The sequence below is a fragment of the Rutidosis leptorrhynchoides genome, chromosome 4 (genome assembly GCF_046630445.1).
Source record: "Rutidosis leptorrhynchoides isolate AG116_Rl617_1_P2 chromosome 4, CSIRO_AGI_Rlap_v1, whole genome shotgun sequence".
Classification (NCBI taxonomy): domain Eukaryota; kingdom Viridiplantae; phylum Streptophyta; class Magnoliopsida; order Asterales; family Asteraceae; genus Rutidosis; species Rutidosis leptorrhynchoides.
In genome coordinates, this window is record NC_092336.1 from 78,701,150 (window position 1) to 78,720,098 (window position 18,949).

An 18,949-nucleotide genomic window follows, 5' to 3' on the forward strand; every position below is an offset into this window, starting at 1 on the left:
GTTTAATGTCATTTATTGCCAACTCATAAAAGATGCACTTACAGAATAAGTAAAAGGCCTGCCACATCCAATGTACATCACTGAACAATACTCGATCCTATCGTGTTGGATGCAATTACTATCCTTTGTAGGAGCAATAGTAAAGATCACCCTATAGTTTTTCGGTCTGGCACAAGGTCCTGTCTTCGATCATGCTATGCAACCACCGTTCTTACGGTTGACACTCGATTTGGTTCAGGTGACCTAATGAATTCCAGGTGAATTCCTTTACGTTCAATGATAATGAACGCATTAAAAATGAGTTTTTTCAGAAAACAAATCGGTTTGTAATTTTTATCAAAATATTTTCTCGTTCAAGCTCGAGTTTAGATATCATCGAATTCCATGAGTTTGTAATTCTCAATCTTTAAAGTCAATCTCAAGGAATGAGTAATATCAGGCTTAAATGCTGATTTTTTAATTTTTAAGGAGATTATCCTTTCTGGGGGTCTGATTCATTAGTCTTATCAAGCTAATTTGCACGGCGCCCTTCCCATTTTATGAGACAGATCCTCTCATGGTTAGGATAAGTCTGACCACATGGCGACCCTGTTTGATGCTGAGGTCCGTAGATTTCCAGCTGATTTTCGAGAAAACTTTCAAGGTTTTTCGTAGACTCTACAACTGGTCTGGACGACAACTTCCTGACCTAAATCAAGAAGCGCGTTTCTTTTTCGGAAGACTTTACTTCCTTTTAATGATGGAATTGATTCATCGTGTAGATCCATCTTTCTTTCAAATATATTACAATTTACCGGGTAAAACGGTTAATTTTGTCCAAAATAAAAGTATCTTCAGTTATTTGTACAAAAATATGTGATATATGTTTTAAATAACTTGGTAAATTTTTCCCACACTTGGCTTTTATTTTCCTTTCTTTGCCTTTTTATTGTCCTCTATTCCATTTTAAATGAATTCTAACATTTTGGGTTGTTTATCAATTTATGTCCTTTCCGAGGTAACAATAATTTCGGTGTTAACACCTAGTTTTATCGCTCATAAATTTGTATAAACATGATTTTGAGTTCATTTAATTGAAAATTTTGAAATTTTTTACTAGAATTGGGTAGTCAGTATATAAGACTAGAGCTGTTCTTTATTATCAGAGAGCACTAGATTCTAATACAACTACTGCGTTACTAGTATTTTTAATGGTAACCAAGTATTTCAATTAAAATCTTAAAAATCTGAAAGAATTTAACCCTTCTCACACTTAAGATCTTGCAATGCCCTCATTTGCAAAAAATAGTAACAATTTAAATTATTGAGGGTGATTAGCGTAGAGAAATGATTAAATTTTACCAAAGTTTCCAAACATATTGGCGTTTGTTTGCTGAATGAAAAATGGTGCACATCATTTGTTCATTTCATCTTGTTGTTACATCACATTTGTTTTTCGTTTTGTCGTCAAAATTAGTAGCTTTTGCTGAACTTAATGACAGTCTTTGAAAATGCGCTGTTTTACCCTGTTGTGTACATGAAATAAAATACATACAATACAAATATATACATGCATGGTAATTTGAAATGAGACTTAACATCCCACTTTCAAATCAAATATGAAATATTAGTACAACATAATAAAAATGTTAAAACTTACATAAAGTATCACAATATTATATGTTTAAACATAAATAAATAAAAATAATAAAAAAATAAAAATCATAGAGATCACCAACGGAACTATATCAATCTGGATAAGGGTTCCAGTTCATGTCGTCGGGCGGGTTCCATGGTTGGTTATAGGTGTACTGATAGGCCTGGTTAGGGTCGTAGAGAGTAAATGGTGGTTGCATATCGGGCTGGTGTGGAGGATAGTAAGCAGGTCGGGTCGGTACATAGTGATCCTGAGGTGATAGCTGGCTCATGATCTGATGCTGATGATATTGACATCTATCATGCTGTCGTTGCCTGGAATGCTCATACTCATTCCGGGCTTGCCACTGCTCGTTTCGACTATGTCTATCCTGGTTTGTCATTTCTACCTCATCTATACGCTGGTAGACGTCAGTCATAGCCTCCCTAATGACATCCCTAATGTCATCTGCTTCCTCCATTTCCTCATCTGAACCTCTCTCTACCTGTGGATGACGACCAACATATGGTACTGCCTGATTGCGTCTGCTCTTCAATACCTTAGCACCCTGAGACCTTCAATCCTAAAGTATCATCCTGTTCCCTACATACCATAAGTGGACCCCCTTGATCCCTATCTACACCCAAATACTCTCCAATGAGAGTAACAAAAATACCTCCTCCTATTATTCCCCCTTCCTGTATTCCGGCTACCACTTTGGACAGATAAAAACTAACACAGTAGGGGATATTAACAAAGCTTCTATTGTTTCGAATACACTTAAGGTAAAATAAGTCATGTAAGGTCATCTTCTCCTTGTTTTTACCTCTTTGTGTAATCGAATTAGCTAAAAATCTATGTATAATACGTAGCTATGCTTTGTTAATATCTAAGTAGGAGTGTCTTCCTCATAGCGAAAAAACATTATAATTTGACATACGCCTCTAGACGGCGTTCGCGTCAAAATTCCTATCTACCCTTTCACCATGATAAATCAAATTCATACAATCAGGTAGTAGTAATTCACTAGGAGTGTAAATCTGTAAAGCCCTGGCCATGTCCAGCATGAACATCCTGTACATCCTACGGCCAAGTATAAATCTAAGAAAACTTCTATCATCTAACCTATCTACATCCGCATTTAACGCTATAGTACTCATAATCTCAACACACCATTCCTTATATACAGGCCTACGAATGGTGAATAAACATTCCCAATCGGGAAAAGAAGAGCTGCCATACCTTTAGATCAGATGCAGTCTAACTGAGTTAGCTAGTTGGACCCTTTCCAAAGGCTCCCAATCGATTACCCTCGGCACTTCTACATTTTTCGTTACTAGTTTGAATTTGTTACTTTGATACGTCAGGTAATCTCTCCAACTTCGATCAAATCTCAAATTGGGATGCAACTGTTCTTCATGAATCGTTGGGTGTGCTACTATCGGATGAATCGGAAAAATTACGTAGGCATTAATATATTCTTGCTGCGGATCATAATATGGTACGTGTTGGTCAGGTTGTTGTTGTTGTTCCTGTTGTTGCTCCGGTTCATATTGCATTTCTGGTTCAGATTCTGGAGCAGGTTGCCTAGATGATGATGATGCACCATCAGTATCAGTAAATCTCTGCAAAACACATTAAACACAAAATTTGTGCATCCAAATATGCATTAGTGTTAGCAAAATAACAAATTAACACAATTACAATAACATGTTTAATCAAAATTAAACTTATACACATTTTCACAATTTTAACAATTCTACACTTTTTCAAATAAGCATTTATGAAAATGTTTACAAAGTTCATAAGCATTTAACTCAAATAACATGTTAAAATAACCATTACTAGCAATTAAACAAGTTTCAAATGGCATTTACATCAATTTAATCAAGTTCATGAATTTTAGACCTAAAAAGTCCACTTTAATTCTCAAAAATCATGTTTAGGATCAAAGTTTGGATCATTTAGCTACCTAAACATGTTACACTACTTAATTTAGCAATAATTCATGACAAAAATCGGCCATAACCTGTTTATATTAAAAAGCCCCAAATTGCTCAAGAACACAAACCCTAGATTCCTAAAATTTTTGAAGTTTTTGGCTTCAAATCATGTTAATATACTAACAATTTAACTCTAATTACACTAGAAATTAACAAAATCAAATTAGAAAAATTATAGCTCAAGAACAATAAAAATCAAATTTAAAGAGGTTTAGGGGTGTAATTGTTACCCTTCTTGATAAACTTCTTATCAAATTCATGATTAGAGCGGATTATAGCAAGAAATTTGGTTGATTTTGGTGAAAAATTGATGAAAATTGAGAGGATTTTGGGTTATGTTCGTGTATGTTTTGTGTGTGGAGTGAGGAAACAGCAGAACCAGTCGACTTTTGATACCTGACCAGAATTCGGTCCTCATGCGACCGCATGAGTTTTTCAAAGAAACCCCATGCGATCGCATGGGGTCTGGCATTTTTTTTTATTTATTTTTTTTTATAAAAACCTTATACTTTTAAAACATAAATCAATAAATTTTAAAAATTTGTTTCTTTTTATGAGTGAGGGCGTTTCAGATTGTTGTCCTAGTCCGTCTCTCAACAAAGTTTTAAAATTTGTTACTTTTTAAGCGTCGTTTTAAAAGCAAAGATTTTTGGGTTTTTTAAATGTTTTTGGCATACTTTAATTCAATAAGATTAAAAATAATGATAATAAAAGTTATCGTCCCTCCCTTGGGTAGAGCAATTTCAGTTCAACGACCTAGTTTTCAACTCACGACGAATTTTAAAAATCGAATTTTTAACTTAGTGAAATAAAGTAAATTTTTGTTTTTAAATTCACACCAAATTTAAATTTAAAATGCATAAAATTAAAAATTCATATTATTATAATTAAAAATTCACACCAAACTTATATTATATTTTTGTTTTTATACACAAAAACTTATATTAAAAATATCAATTTTTAAAATATTTAAAAACTTAAATATATTGATTTCAAAAATTTACATTAATACTTTAATATTTAATTTTAAAAACAAAGTAAAAAATAAAATTAAAAATCTTTTTGGTCTTTTATCCCACTTTAATCAATCAAATATTATTAAAAATATACGTCCCTCTTTTCGGTAAATAATTTCGGCTATATTACCTAGTTTTACTCCTGACGAATTTTTGAAATATTTTGGGTTGATTGATTAAAGATATTTATACCTTAAGAATAAACGGTAAATTTCGCAGTGATGTAATAAATTTTTGTATGATATCAATAATTTCGGTTACGCATACCTAAATTTATTGAATACCAATTTAATACTTTATAGCGAACGATTCAGCGTTTATTATCAAAAGGTTAAAAGCAATAAAAATAAAAATAAAAATAAAAACTGTACATACTTACCTATGAGAAAGAATTCTCAGAGACCTGCTTTAACCGACTCATAGGAGAGTCGTGTGATTTGGTTTTCCATAGCTACGTAAGCATAACCTCAATTCTTCAATATCTTTTCTTCTAAACATATGAACGGTCCTTCTCTGCATAGAGTAACAAATTCGGTATTTGAATATGTTTGATTGTTTGAACATTTACCTTCGTGTGACCATTTTCCGCATTTATAACATCTTTCAAGGTGTCGTGCTCTTCTTTTGTTGCGGATTTTGATTTTCCTTTACCAAAATGTATCTTATGATGATCTTTCCTGAGTTCTTTTCTTACTCCGTCCATTTTGCCTCTTATGAATGATACCAGTTCACTCGGAAGTGTGTCATTATTACGTTTTAGTAATCATAGCGTGTAGCATTAGACCATGGTTCAGATCAAAGGAATTCTTCATCTCGTAAAACCTAAAAAAAATAAAAATTCAGAATGAGGGGAGAAGACTAGTTCTTTAGGGTCTGCTAGGGAAAGACCATTCGGATTCCATTCTCGAGAACTACACAAAAACAGAATATCTAACTCAAACAGAAATACATATTACCCTAAAAAGATTCGAACCTTCCCACACTTAGTTAGCTGTGGTGTCGAAATTGTGATTAACTTCATCTTCAACTTCCATTAGATTATCTATGTAATGTTTAACTCTGTGACCATTAACTTTAAATTCAATCCCATTTGAATTTATTAATTCTACTGTTCCATATGGGAAAACTCTTTTGACTATGAATGGTCCAGACCATCTTGATTTCAATTTTCCAGGAAATAGCTTGAATTGTGAATTAAAAAGAAGAACTCTGTCTCCTTCTGATAATGCTAAAAACGAACATATATTTCATAGTATTATCCCTCAAGAAAGACAAGCTTTTAGTTGCAATTGTTCTATTTACTAGTGATATTCGTTTAAATAATAAAAGGTGAAGACAAATGACAGATGCGATGAATTGAAGACGCAAACGACCAAAAAGCTCAAAAGTACAAAGTACAATTAAAGTGGTTCCAATTATTGATGAGAAACGTCTCAAAATTACAAGAGTACAAGCCGCAAAATGCAAAGTACAAGATATTAAATTATACGAAAGGACGTTCGAAAATCCAGAACCAAGACATGAACCAGCTTTCAACGTATGACGTAACGGATTGGAAATTATAAATTAATTATGTATATAAATATAATATAATATATAATTAATTATATAAATTATATATTTATATTATATTTATAATAAAATTCGTCGGCAGACTAAGATCCAAACTTAGATGAGCTGGAATCCACAGCTCCGCACTCGCGGAGCTTTGAAGACCAAAATGCACCGCACTCGCAGAGCACTCTCTGCCTATAAAAGAACATGCATTTCGACGATTTATAGATACCTTTTATATTTTATATATATTTTTCTTTCCCCATTTTTATGTATCAAGTATCACTCCAAATCGTAATCTCAATTTGTAATTTTAATTTTAAGTTAGTGATAATAATAAGGATCGATTAGTCGAATGTTTTAAGGTTTTGTAAGTCAAAACTCTGTCCGTGTACCACTACGCTAATAACACCCAATGTAAGTTATGTTTATGTTATTTTCATTAATGTCTCGTAGCTAAGTTATTATTATGCTTATTTAATGCCGAAGTAATCGTGATGTTTGACTAAAAATATTAAAATTGGGTAATTGGGCTTTGTACCATAATTGGGGTTTGGACAAAAGAACGACACTTGTGGAAATTAGACTATGGGCTATTAATGGGCTTTATATTTGTTTAACTAAATGATAGTTTGTTAATTTTAATATAAAGATTTATAATTGGACGTCCCTATAAATAACCATATACACTCGATCGGACACGATGGCCGGGATATTTATATGTACGAATAATCGTTCATTTAACCGGACACGGGAATGGATTAATAGTCTATGGAATTATTAAAACAGGGGTGAAATTATGTACAAGGACACTTGGCATAATTGATAACAAAGTATTAAAACCTTGGATTACACTCAGTCGATATCCTGGTGTAATTATTAAATAAAGTATTAAGACCTTGTTACAGTTTAAATCCCCAATTAGTTGGAATATTTAACTTCGGGTATAAGGATAATTTGACGAGGACACTCGCACTTTATATTTATGACTGATGGACTGTTATGGACAAAAACCAGACGGACATATTGAATAATCCAGGACAAAGAACAATTAACCCATGAGAATAAACTAAAATCAACACGTCAAACATCATGATTACGGAAGTTTAAATAAGAATAATTCTTTTATTTCATATATAATTCCTTTATTTTCATATTTAATTGCACTTCTAATTATCACATTTTTATTTATTGTCATTGTATTTAATTGCACTTTTAATTATCGCACTTTTTTATCGCAATTTTATTTCATCGCACTTTTATTGCAATTTCATTATCGTTATTTATTTTACGCTTTAAATTAAGTCTTTTATTTATTTAATATTTTACATTAGGTTTTAACTGTGACTAAAAGTTTTAAAAATCGACAAACCGGTCATTAAACGGTAAAAACTCCCTTTTTATAATAATAATATTACTTATATATATTTGTATTTTTATTAATTAAAACTAATATAGCGTTAAGCTTTGTTTAAAAGATTTTCCTGTGGAACGAACCGGACTTACTAAAAACTACACTACTGTACGATTAGGTACACTGCCTATAAGTGTTGTAGCAAGGTTTAGGTATATCCATTCTATAAATAAATAAATATCTTGTGTAAAATTGTATCATATTTAATAGTATTTTCTAGTAAAATATAAGCTATTTCATATACGCCTCGCATAATATCAAGTATTTTTGGCGCCGCTGCCGGGGAACTTAAACGCCGAAAGTGCAACGCTAAAAATAAGAAATAAAAGTTTTTATAAAAGTTTTTGTTAAGTTCTTTTTATAAAAATATAAGTTTTAAAAATAATAAAAATATAAAAATACAAAAAGAAAAAAAAATATATTTATATTTTTAAGAGTTTATAATATTTATAAAGTAAATAAGTATTTTTATTTTAGTTTTAAAATTAAATTTTTATTTAAGTTATATTTATATTTTTTATATTTTATAAAACAGAAAAACAGAAAAAGTAAAAAAAAAAAATCTGATCCTGCATAAAAATCGAACCTTTCTCAGCTGAAACTGAACCCTCCGCGGCTCGCGGAGCTTTTGAACGGGGACTAACCGCACTCGCGGAGGTCCTCTGACAGGTCAACATAGTACGCATTAATTACAGTTTAGGGTTTTATTAATAATAATAATTATTATTAACCCTAATTAGGTTTTAAATATTTGATTAATTTGTTTTAGCTTTAATTAATTTGTTTATTTAGTTTAATTAGTTTTATTAATTTATAAAATTAATACTTTTATAAAATAAATAATATAAAAATAATATTTTTATAAAAATTATAATTTTATAAACTTTAAGTTTATTTTTATATTTTGTATCTTTTTATTTGTTTTAGCATAATTTGTATTTTTTTTATCGTTCGTACTTAGTTTTAAATATAGTATTTGCCATAGTTATTTTTATTTCTAGATTTTTAGGCTTTGCCGTAAAATCTCTTAAGTGCTTTTTCTTTAGACTAAGATCTAGGTGCTTTAGAATTTTGCCACGCCGTTTTTAGTTTTTAGTTCCTTTTTAAGTTATTGCCATTTGGGATATAGTATTTCTTTTAAGCTTTAATATATTTAGACGCAACTTTTAATTTTTAGTTTTTAGTGCCTTTTTAAGTTTCGACGCGCTAATTTCTTATTTTTATTTTTCAACGCCTATTATTTTTCAATCTTTTATTTTTCGAAGTTTTTCGACGCGCTCTTTTTCTTTCTTATTTCTCGCCATTCTAGTTTTAGGACATAGAATTTTCTACTTCTTCTCTAAATTTCTTTAAATTACGAAAATTTATTTTAAGTGGTTAAATTGATAGACATCAAAATTTTCTGGTTCGTAGTAATAGTTGGATTTGTACGTGGACCGGGTTATTGGAGCCAAACAGTACTCAATTATATTGAGACCAAATGAATCCTGCCCCTCTGCTGCATCTTTTGACTATTCGAAACGTGGGCAAAATCAGAAAAGTCTATTAATTGGATAACTTATATAATTTTTCTTTCTTTTTAAAAACTAATAGGATATTCAATGAATGCACCGAGCAAAACGTTCACCACCTTTTGTACGTTCACCACCTGTAACTCGATCAAGACATCTAGCAAATATTGTCGCCGTTGATTTTTCTTTAGAATCGTCATCCAGTCGACCAAGTACTCCAATTCAAATTTTCGATAATCCATTTTTTAAATCCGACCTTACAATTAAGAATCCGGAGAATATTCAGGGACAATTCATAGATCCTGAACCATTAATCTTTCGTCCGGAACCACCAATCATTCAAACAGAGATTGTTGAGGAACCAACCATTAAATCAGAATCCTCTAATGATTCAGATTCAACAAATTCAATCATGGAAAATCTGGAACCTTTAAGTATGGAAGACCGAATGAGAGCTAAACGCACTGGCCAAGGTCACGCAATTACTCAACCAGACATTAATGCGCCAGATTATGAAATCAAAGGACACATTCTACACATGGTAACTAATCAATGCCAATTTAGTGGTACGCCGAAGGAAGATCCAAACGAACATCTTCGTACCTTTAATAGGATCTGCACTCTATTTAAAATTCGAGAAGTTGAGGATGAACAGATATATCTCATGTTATTTCCCTGAACTTTAAAGGGAGAAGCCAAAGATTAGTTGGAATCGTTACCTGAAGGGGCGATTGATACATGGGACGTTTTAGTTGAAAAATTTCTTAAACAATTCTTTCCGGCATCTAAAGCCGTAAGACTTCAAAGAGAAATTGTTACGTTCACACAGAAGCCAAATGAAGCTCTATATGAGGCATGGACAAGATTTGGATAGTTATTAAGAGGATGTCCGCAACATGGTTTAGACACTTGTCAAATAGTACAAATATTCTACCAAGGATGCGACATCACTACAAGAAAAGACATAGATATAGTAGCTGGTGGTTCTATTATGAAGAAAACAGAAACTGATGCTTATAAAATTATTGATAACACTGCTTCCCACTCACATGAGTGGCACCAAGAAAAAGATATCGTTAGATCATCTAAAGCAGCTAGAGCCAATTCTAGCCATGACTTAGATTCCATTTCCGCAAAAATAGATGCTGTCGAGAGACGAATGGAAAAGATGACTAAAGATATCCACTCAATACGAATTAGTTGTGAGCAGTGTGGAGGACCACATTTGACAAAAGATTGTCTCAGTATTGAACTAACAATGGAACAAAGAGAGAATGTTTCATACATAAACCAAAGGCCTGGAAATAATTATCAGAATAATTATCAACCGCCAAGACCAATTTACAATCAAAACCAGAATTATAATCGAAATGTTCCATACAACAACCAACAAGGTCCTAGCAATCAACAAGTATCCAATAATACTTACAATCAGCAAAGACCTAATTTTCAAAACAAACCACCACAAACTGATGATAAAAAGCCAAATTTAGAAGATATGATGACGAAGCTAGTTGAATCTCAAACGCAGTTTTTCACATCTCAGAAACAAACCAATGAACAAAATGCTCAAGCATTTAGAAATCAACAAGCTTCTATTCAAAATTTGGAACAAGAAGTAAGTAACCTAGCAAGGTTAATAGGTGAAAGAAAACCGGGAAGTCTACCTAGTGATACAAATGCTAACCCCCGGAATGAAACAGCTAAAGCCATTATCACAAGAAGTGGTATTACACTTAAACCACCTGAAATACCTGTAATTTTTGATGAAGCTATTCCTACTCAACAAGAACCACAACCTGAACAAGATAAGGAAAAAGAACCGGTAGTTGAAAAGGTTAATGAAGATAACACAGTTAAGACTAAACCTTATGTTAAACCATACCAACCACCACTTCCTTACCCGAGTAAAATGAGAAAAGAGAGACTTGAAGCCGAGCAATCCAAATTCTTGGATATGTTTAAACAGATAAATGTAAATCTTCCTTTCATTGATGTGATTTCAGGAATGCCTAGATATGCTAAATTTCTGAAAGATCTAATCACAAATAGAAAGAAAATGGAAGAACTCTCGACTGTTACTATAAATGCTAATTGTTCTGCAGTGCTGTTGAATAAGATACCAGAAAAATTATCAGATCCAAGAAGTTTCACAATTCCATGTTTTCTGAGTAGTCTTAGTTCAATAGAAGCATTGGCAGACTTAGGTGCTAGTATAAATTTAATGCCGTATTCACTATACGCTAAACTAGACCTTGGAGAATTGAAACCAACAAGAATAAGTATACAACTAGCCGATAGATCAGTAAAATATCCTAGAGGGATAATGGAAAACATGCTAGTTAAAGTTGATACTTTAGTATTTCCAGTAGATTTTGTTATTCTGGACATGGAAGAAGATTCTCGAGTTTCTCTCATATTAGGAAGACCATTCTTAAACACGGCTAAAGAAATGATAGACGTGTTTGGTAAGAAACTAACCCTAAGTATAGAGGACGAGAGTGTTACCTTTTCAGTTGATAGAGCAATGAAACAACCGCAATCTGCAGATGATACATGCTATTATATTCAAACTATAGATTCACATGCAGAATTGTTAGAAGAATTTCAAGAATTACAAGGAACAGGAGAATGTTCTTTAGGAGAAGGTACTGAACCAATTGATGAAACTGAAATGTTAGCTACACTTATGGCTAATGGATATGAACCAACAACAGAAGAAATTCAAATGCTAAAAGAAGAAGACAGATATTGATATAAATCATCGATAGAAGAACCACCGACATTAGAGTTAAAGCCACTTCCAAACCATTTGGAATATGCTTATTTACATGGTGAATCTGAATTACCTGTAATAATATCGTCTTCTCTTACTGAAAATGAAAAATCTCAACTCATTTCTATGTTAAAAGCTCATAAACCAGCCATTGCATGGAAAATTCATGATATTAAAGGAATAAGTCCTTCGTATTGCACACATAAAATCCTTATGGAAGAAGGTCATAAAACGTATGTGCAACGCCAACGAAGATTAAATCCTAATATGCAAGATGTTGTTAAGAAAGAAATTATTAAACTGCTAGATGCATGTTTAATTTATCCAATTTCTGATAGTCCATGGGTAAGTCCAGTTCAATGCGTGCCTAAAAAGGGTGGCATGACTGTCATTACAAATGAGAAAAATGAGCTTATTCCTACTAGGACTGTAACAGGATGGCGTGTTTGTATTGATTATAGAAAATTAAATGACGCCACCAGAAAAGATCACTTTCCCTTACCTTTTTGTGACGACCCGAAAATTTTCGACCAAATTTAAACTTAACCTTTATATGTTTCCGACACGATAAGTAGAATTTGTAATGTTGAATCTCAAAATGTTTGGAACTACATTCATGTAATCAATTACCCTTTGACCGTGTTCGATGATTCACGAACAATTATGAGTATATAGATATGTATATATAATATATAATATTAACTGAAAACATTAACAAAGTATTAGATATATGATACTTTACATGAACGTATTTGTTTCGATATATTTATCGACAGAATTAAGAGATAATATCATATGATTGAATTATCAGATACATTATGATATGATTACGTGCCTATGTTATGAGGTCCACTGTGATTTAAGAAATCTATTCTTTTTGACAACATTCGGAAAATGGTAAAGTGATTTATAAGTAAGAACAAATGTGTCAATTAACGGGAACTAGACAAGGGTTAGTGAAAATTCCTGTTTAATTTTCAAGGCATGTTTTATAATATTTTCCTCGTGACCTTGATAAGATAACTATGTTAACTTTAATTTTATTTAATATAAAAATAAGAACGTGGAGTGTAAATAACTTAGATGTTAGATATCGACAAGTTAAGTAACTCGACATTTTTCATTAAGATGATTTCACACGTTTATTCAACCTTTGGACTTTATCCCATGCTTCACCAACAAACTGTAATTTAAAAACTTGAAATCTATTATGAATATATAAAATTCTACTTTTCTAAAATGTTTTATGATATAACGATTTCCATTATTTTAACCTTTTAACAAAATGATTCTTAAATATATTTAGTTTTGGAAAACAAAATTATTATATTTATTTGATTTAGTTTCAAAAGTACAAAAAACGTTTTCAGTTTAAAAAGAACTTTATTATTAAAACGTATATATCTTTTATAAATATCTAGAACCACTTTTGACAACTCATTACTTAACCAGTATGATAAAGATAACGATATTTATATTTTATTTTATTAAATATATATAACGATTTAAATTAATATTATATATATTTATACGCGTATTATACGTACATAGTTTTATACTTTTACTATAGTTTAACTTTACATTTACTTTACTTTTACTTTTACTTTAACTTTAATAATTCATACTTTAATAATTCGCTTTAATAATTTATACTTTAATAATTTACTTTAATAATTCAAAAATCTATTATAAATAGAATTCAATATGTTTCATTATTTCATAGAAACTTGAAAATATATTTCTCTAAACTCTCTCAATCGAATTACATATATATATTTTCTTTGTATTATTTCAAGATATTATTAGTATACATATAATACTACGACGGAGTTATATTCAGACGATTTCAAAATAAGTTTTCAAACGGGATAGAGCTAAGAAAATTATGGGTTATAGCTATGGAGGTTATGGGTATTGATCGCGAGTATTGCTCGTGAGGTCAACCTACCGTTTATCATTTTCGTTGCGTCTACGTACTTTCCTGCAATATTGAATCACAATATTGATACGTTTGTGAATCCGAGACAAACCCTGCACTTGTTCAGTGCTGTCATATACATAATTGCTACAAAATACAGTATTGTGAGTTTCATTACTCCCTTTTTATATATATATTTTTGGGCTGAGAATACATGCGCTGTTTTATAAATGTTTTACGAAATAGGCACAAGTACTAAAACTAATTCTATGTGGGTTTAAACCAGAAATATACCCTTAGCTTGGTAACATTAAACTACTTGTCTATGTACGGTAGGCGCGAATCCTAAAGATAGATCTATTGGGCCTGACAAACCCCATTCTGACTATGGGATGCTTTAGTACTTCGAGGTTATTTTAAACACATCTGATCTGGGATACTTCAGAGGGTAAAACATGAACGTTAAGGCTTGTTACCGGGTGCCTACAACTTATAGAATACTTTTATACACTTGCGAGTGTACATATATTTATAAACGGAAATCTCGTGGTCTATTAATATATTGAAATGATTGATATGATAAACCTATGAACTCACCAACCTTTTGGTTGACACTTTTAAGCATGTTTATTCTCAGGTATTAAAGAAATCTTCCGCTGTGCATTAGCTCATTTTAAGGATATTACCTGGAGTCATTCATGACATACTTTGAAAGACGTTGCATTCGAGTCGTTGAGTTCATCAAGATTAATATTAAGTCAATTATAGTTGTATGTAATATGAAATGGTATGCATGCCGTCAATTTTTGATGTAAAGAAAGTTTGTCTTTTAAAAACGAATGCAATGTTTGTAAAATGTATCATATAGAGGTCAAATACCTCGCGATGTAATCAACTATTGTGAATCGTTTATAATGTATATGAACGGGTCCTTTCAGTTGGTATCAGAGCGGTGGTCTTAGCGAACCAGGTCTTGCATTATTGTGTCTAACTGATAGTTGTTAAGATGCATTAGTAAGTCTGGACTTCGACTGTGTTTGCATGTCAAAAGTTTTACTTATCATTTTTAGTCGAAAATCATCTACTTACCATTCTTAGGAAATTACCTGCTTATCATTCTTAAGTCCCGACGCGTTTTCCTACATTTATTGCATAATAGTGTATAGACGAATTCTTATCTTAGCATATCTGTTACTGTGAACTTTGACTGACATCTTTCAAAGATTCCTCCGTAATTTATGGGATTTTGGTATTATATATACATATGTAAATTATGTATTGAAGAATACCAAATCTAAATTCTACAATCTATTTCATACAAAAAAAAAAATTCTTTTCCTGATCATACAAGATGGATCCCTCAACCAGTTCGAGTTCCTCGGATTCCGACAGCTATGCCGATATGGATTTCCACATGAGCTCCGAAAGCAGCGTGACCGGAATGGATCAACCAATTAGCCATCATCTATTCTAGATGAATTGGGGATGGGTTCGTAATCTACTTAACCATTGGAGACAAGAAGAAGGTGATCCCTTTCATCCACCACATTGCCCTCTTTGCAATGAACCTGAAGCACTTACCGACGAACCTGTCCGAAACACCATTTTCTCTCTCATTTCCAGAGTATCTCGTCATGATTATATACTACACCAAATTCTAGATCTTATTTATCCGCTCGTCCGAACCGACAATCACCCCAGTGTAATAGAAGAAGTCAACGATCTTCGCGCTCGGGTAGTGGCTTTGGAGAATATGGTGCAAAGGTTACCAACACCAGCAGCAGCACTAGCAGCATAACCAGTACCACCATCAACAACATCAACAGTACCATTACCACCACCAACAATAACCGCATCGCAAACCTTAACTTCACAATCTGTCCCACGAGCATCGACGTCATATGCCATGTAGATACCAAGGAATACCACAACGATGAAGTATTGATTTATAACTTCATTGGGGAAACATTCTACGGCGATTATGTAATTTCTAAAGTTTAGAAATTACCTATCCTAGCCTTAACCATAAATCAAATGAGTTTAATTTAATATTAACTCATTAAATCTATATTACATCTGAAGAAATATACACATATATATTTCCATAAAGACTGTAATAAAATTATTTTGTACAAAATATTAATTGTGAAATTTTTTTTAACGGGTAGGTAATACCCGAGAGATATATAAATTCACAATTAATATGTTACATTCTTCGAATCTGATTCAGCAAGTCATCCATTATACTCCATACTTTCACAACAATATACATTCTTTTATAGAAATCAAAACAACCATACTCATTCAAAATCTAATTACATATTCTGATTTTGAAATCTCAGAATTCGATTCAAGATATAACCGAAATTATCACTCTTAGATTCATACATCTTTCAAAACTATACTTTGACTTCAAAACTGTCCTAGAACCTCATTTCTATTCATGGAACTCACAAAAATATTTGTATCATTAAAAATCTTAGAACATCATATGTATATTAACAATTACAATATGTGTTCAAACACTTCGAAATTCCTAAAGACATGCGAGATGATGATCCAACCACACATTACCCACTGTCATGCACCTGAAAAGCTCTCGAAACCAAAGTTATAGTTTAACACGTATCCGTGTCAGATCCTTTAATATTTATTACCAAATATAATTTTTCAATCTCTTTCCAAAATAGACAGTTTTGTCTCAGCTCCAGCAAATCACCTTCATTTGTTTATACGAATAAACCCTTCATCATGGTTACCGGGGAACCTTTCATATCTCGCCACATTAGCAGTAAACTTATCAACAACTTCATTAACCTTCGACTTAAGCCTCTCCGAAAAGCCACTATACTTATTCATTAAAACCCCATCATGTACTCACCTACATCCTGTAACAATAATTGTCACACCAACTACTGAAAATTAGCAATCAGTATTTTGAATTTCGCGACAATTTTACGTCAAAAGTTATATGTATACATATAACGTCTATCTCCTAGACTTACATACTTCGAATGTGAATTTTCTAAAAAACATCTCAAACTATAAACTAGTTCTCCGAAATTGGAAAAATGCTGATGAAGCAGCAAAAACTGTAAACGACTTTAACAGTCAAAAGTTTGATGATAAAGAATAGTATGGTGGTAAAGCTGAAAAAAAAGAGAAGGTTTGAAACTGAAAAATAGATTGAGCAGACCATGAAGGAGGCTGTAGACAAATCACAAAGACTAAACCTGCCTTCAAAGGATCCAAATGATTCAGTGTCTACTGAAATCGTTAGCAAACACCTTACTTCTTATTCTAAACCCTCACAGACAAATCTTCTTCATCATCCATATATGTTAAGAATTCTAAGATATTATCGTATCTTTTATTATAAATATCTTCGATATTCCTGAAGATATTTTCACAACTATTCTTATCCGAAATCTTTTATCTCTTCACAATATCTGCGTTACAACATAAAAAGAAACTGTGTTAGTTTATAAATTCTGAAAAGAAAAAAAAAATTCGAATTTAAAATAGGAATGTTTTTAAAGTAGTGTTGGGAACTGAAGCATGAGTTAGTATAATATAATGACACTTGATCAACGTGATTATATTACAGTAAGTCATGCTGAGTTTCTAATGGAATGTGATGATTCACAGAACATACCTTCATCATGTACTATTTACACGACTCTTACATTCTACCCAATTTTCAAACATATTAAGAACATATCATCATGATAGCTCTATATTTTCGGATATTCTGGTAATTTGCCAAATCAAGATCGTGCCATTACGATATTCTTCTTGGAACATTAACTATGTTCATCCAAAAATTCATATCTACGAATTCTGGACCATTATCCGCTTGACTTAAGGCCGGGAAGAGAAAACGAAAGCATGAAGCTCCGAAATATAATGGAGAATATAAAGCCCGATAACAACCCCGAAATTACAAACCGTGTATATAAATGCTTATAGCAATATAAAGACACGGGAGAATGAAAAACACAATAACCCCAAGGTAATGGTAGAAGAAAATAACTTCCTCCGGTGGTAGATGAAAAAGAAGAATGACAGATATGAAAGTTAAGAGTATATCAAGAATCAATACTGGATGAAGCATATTAACGAATGCTTTAAAGTATGAATTGGGGAGAAAGACTAGAAGGCGTGAGCTGTGGAAATAAAGAAACAAAGGGGGTGGATTTATAGTAAAATATCAGACAGAGAAATCGAGACAGATTATCGCATTTACTCAAAGAAGATCATGATTTCCTTAATCGCCGAAGAACCAAATCTTATTGCAAAGATTTTCTTTAAATCCCATGAATTCCGGAAATCAATCATAACTACGTCATCGGTTAAAACAAATATACGTTTACTCATTTCACTCTCTTGCGATAGCTTCACTTATACTCTTCGCGTAATCAAATTGTTTTATCTATATTACTCAATGATGATAAAACTCTATTTATCAACTCATATTCGTCATGAAAACATTTTTATAGTTAGCCATGATGAACTCGATCAAATTTCGGGACGAAATTTCTTTAACGGGTAGGTACTGTGACGACCCGAAAATTTTCGACCAATTTAAACTTAACCTTTATATGTTTCCGACACGATAAGCAGAATTTGTAATGTTGAATCTCAAAAAGTTTGGAACTACATTCATGTAATCAATTACCCTTTGACCGTGTTCGACGATTCACGAACAATTATGAGTATATAGATATGTATATATAATATATAATATTAACTGAAAACATTAACAAAGTATTAGATATATGATACTTTACATGAACGTATTTGTTTCGATATATTTATCGGTAGAATTAAGAGATAATATCAAATGATTGAATTATCAGATACATTATGATACGATTACGTGCCTATGTTATGAGGTCCACTGTGATTTAAGAAATCTATTCTTTTTGACAACATTCGGAAAATGGTAAAGTGATTTATAAGTAAGAACAAATGTGTCAATTAACGGGAACTAGACAAGGGTTAGTGAAAATTCCTGTTTAATTTTCAAGGCATGTTTTATAATATTTTCCTCGTGACCTTGATAAGATAACTATGTTAACTTTCATTTTATTTAATATAAAAATAAGAACGTGAAGTGTAAATAACTTAGATGTTGGATAT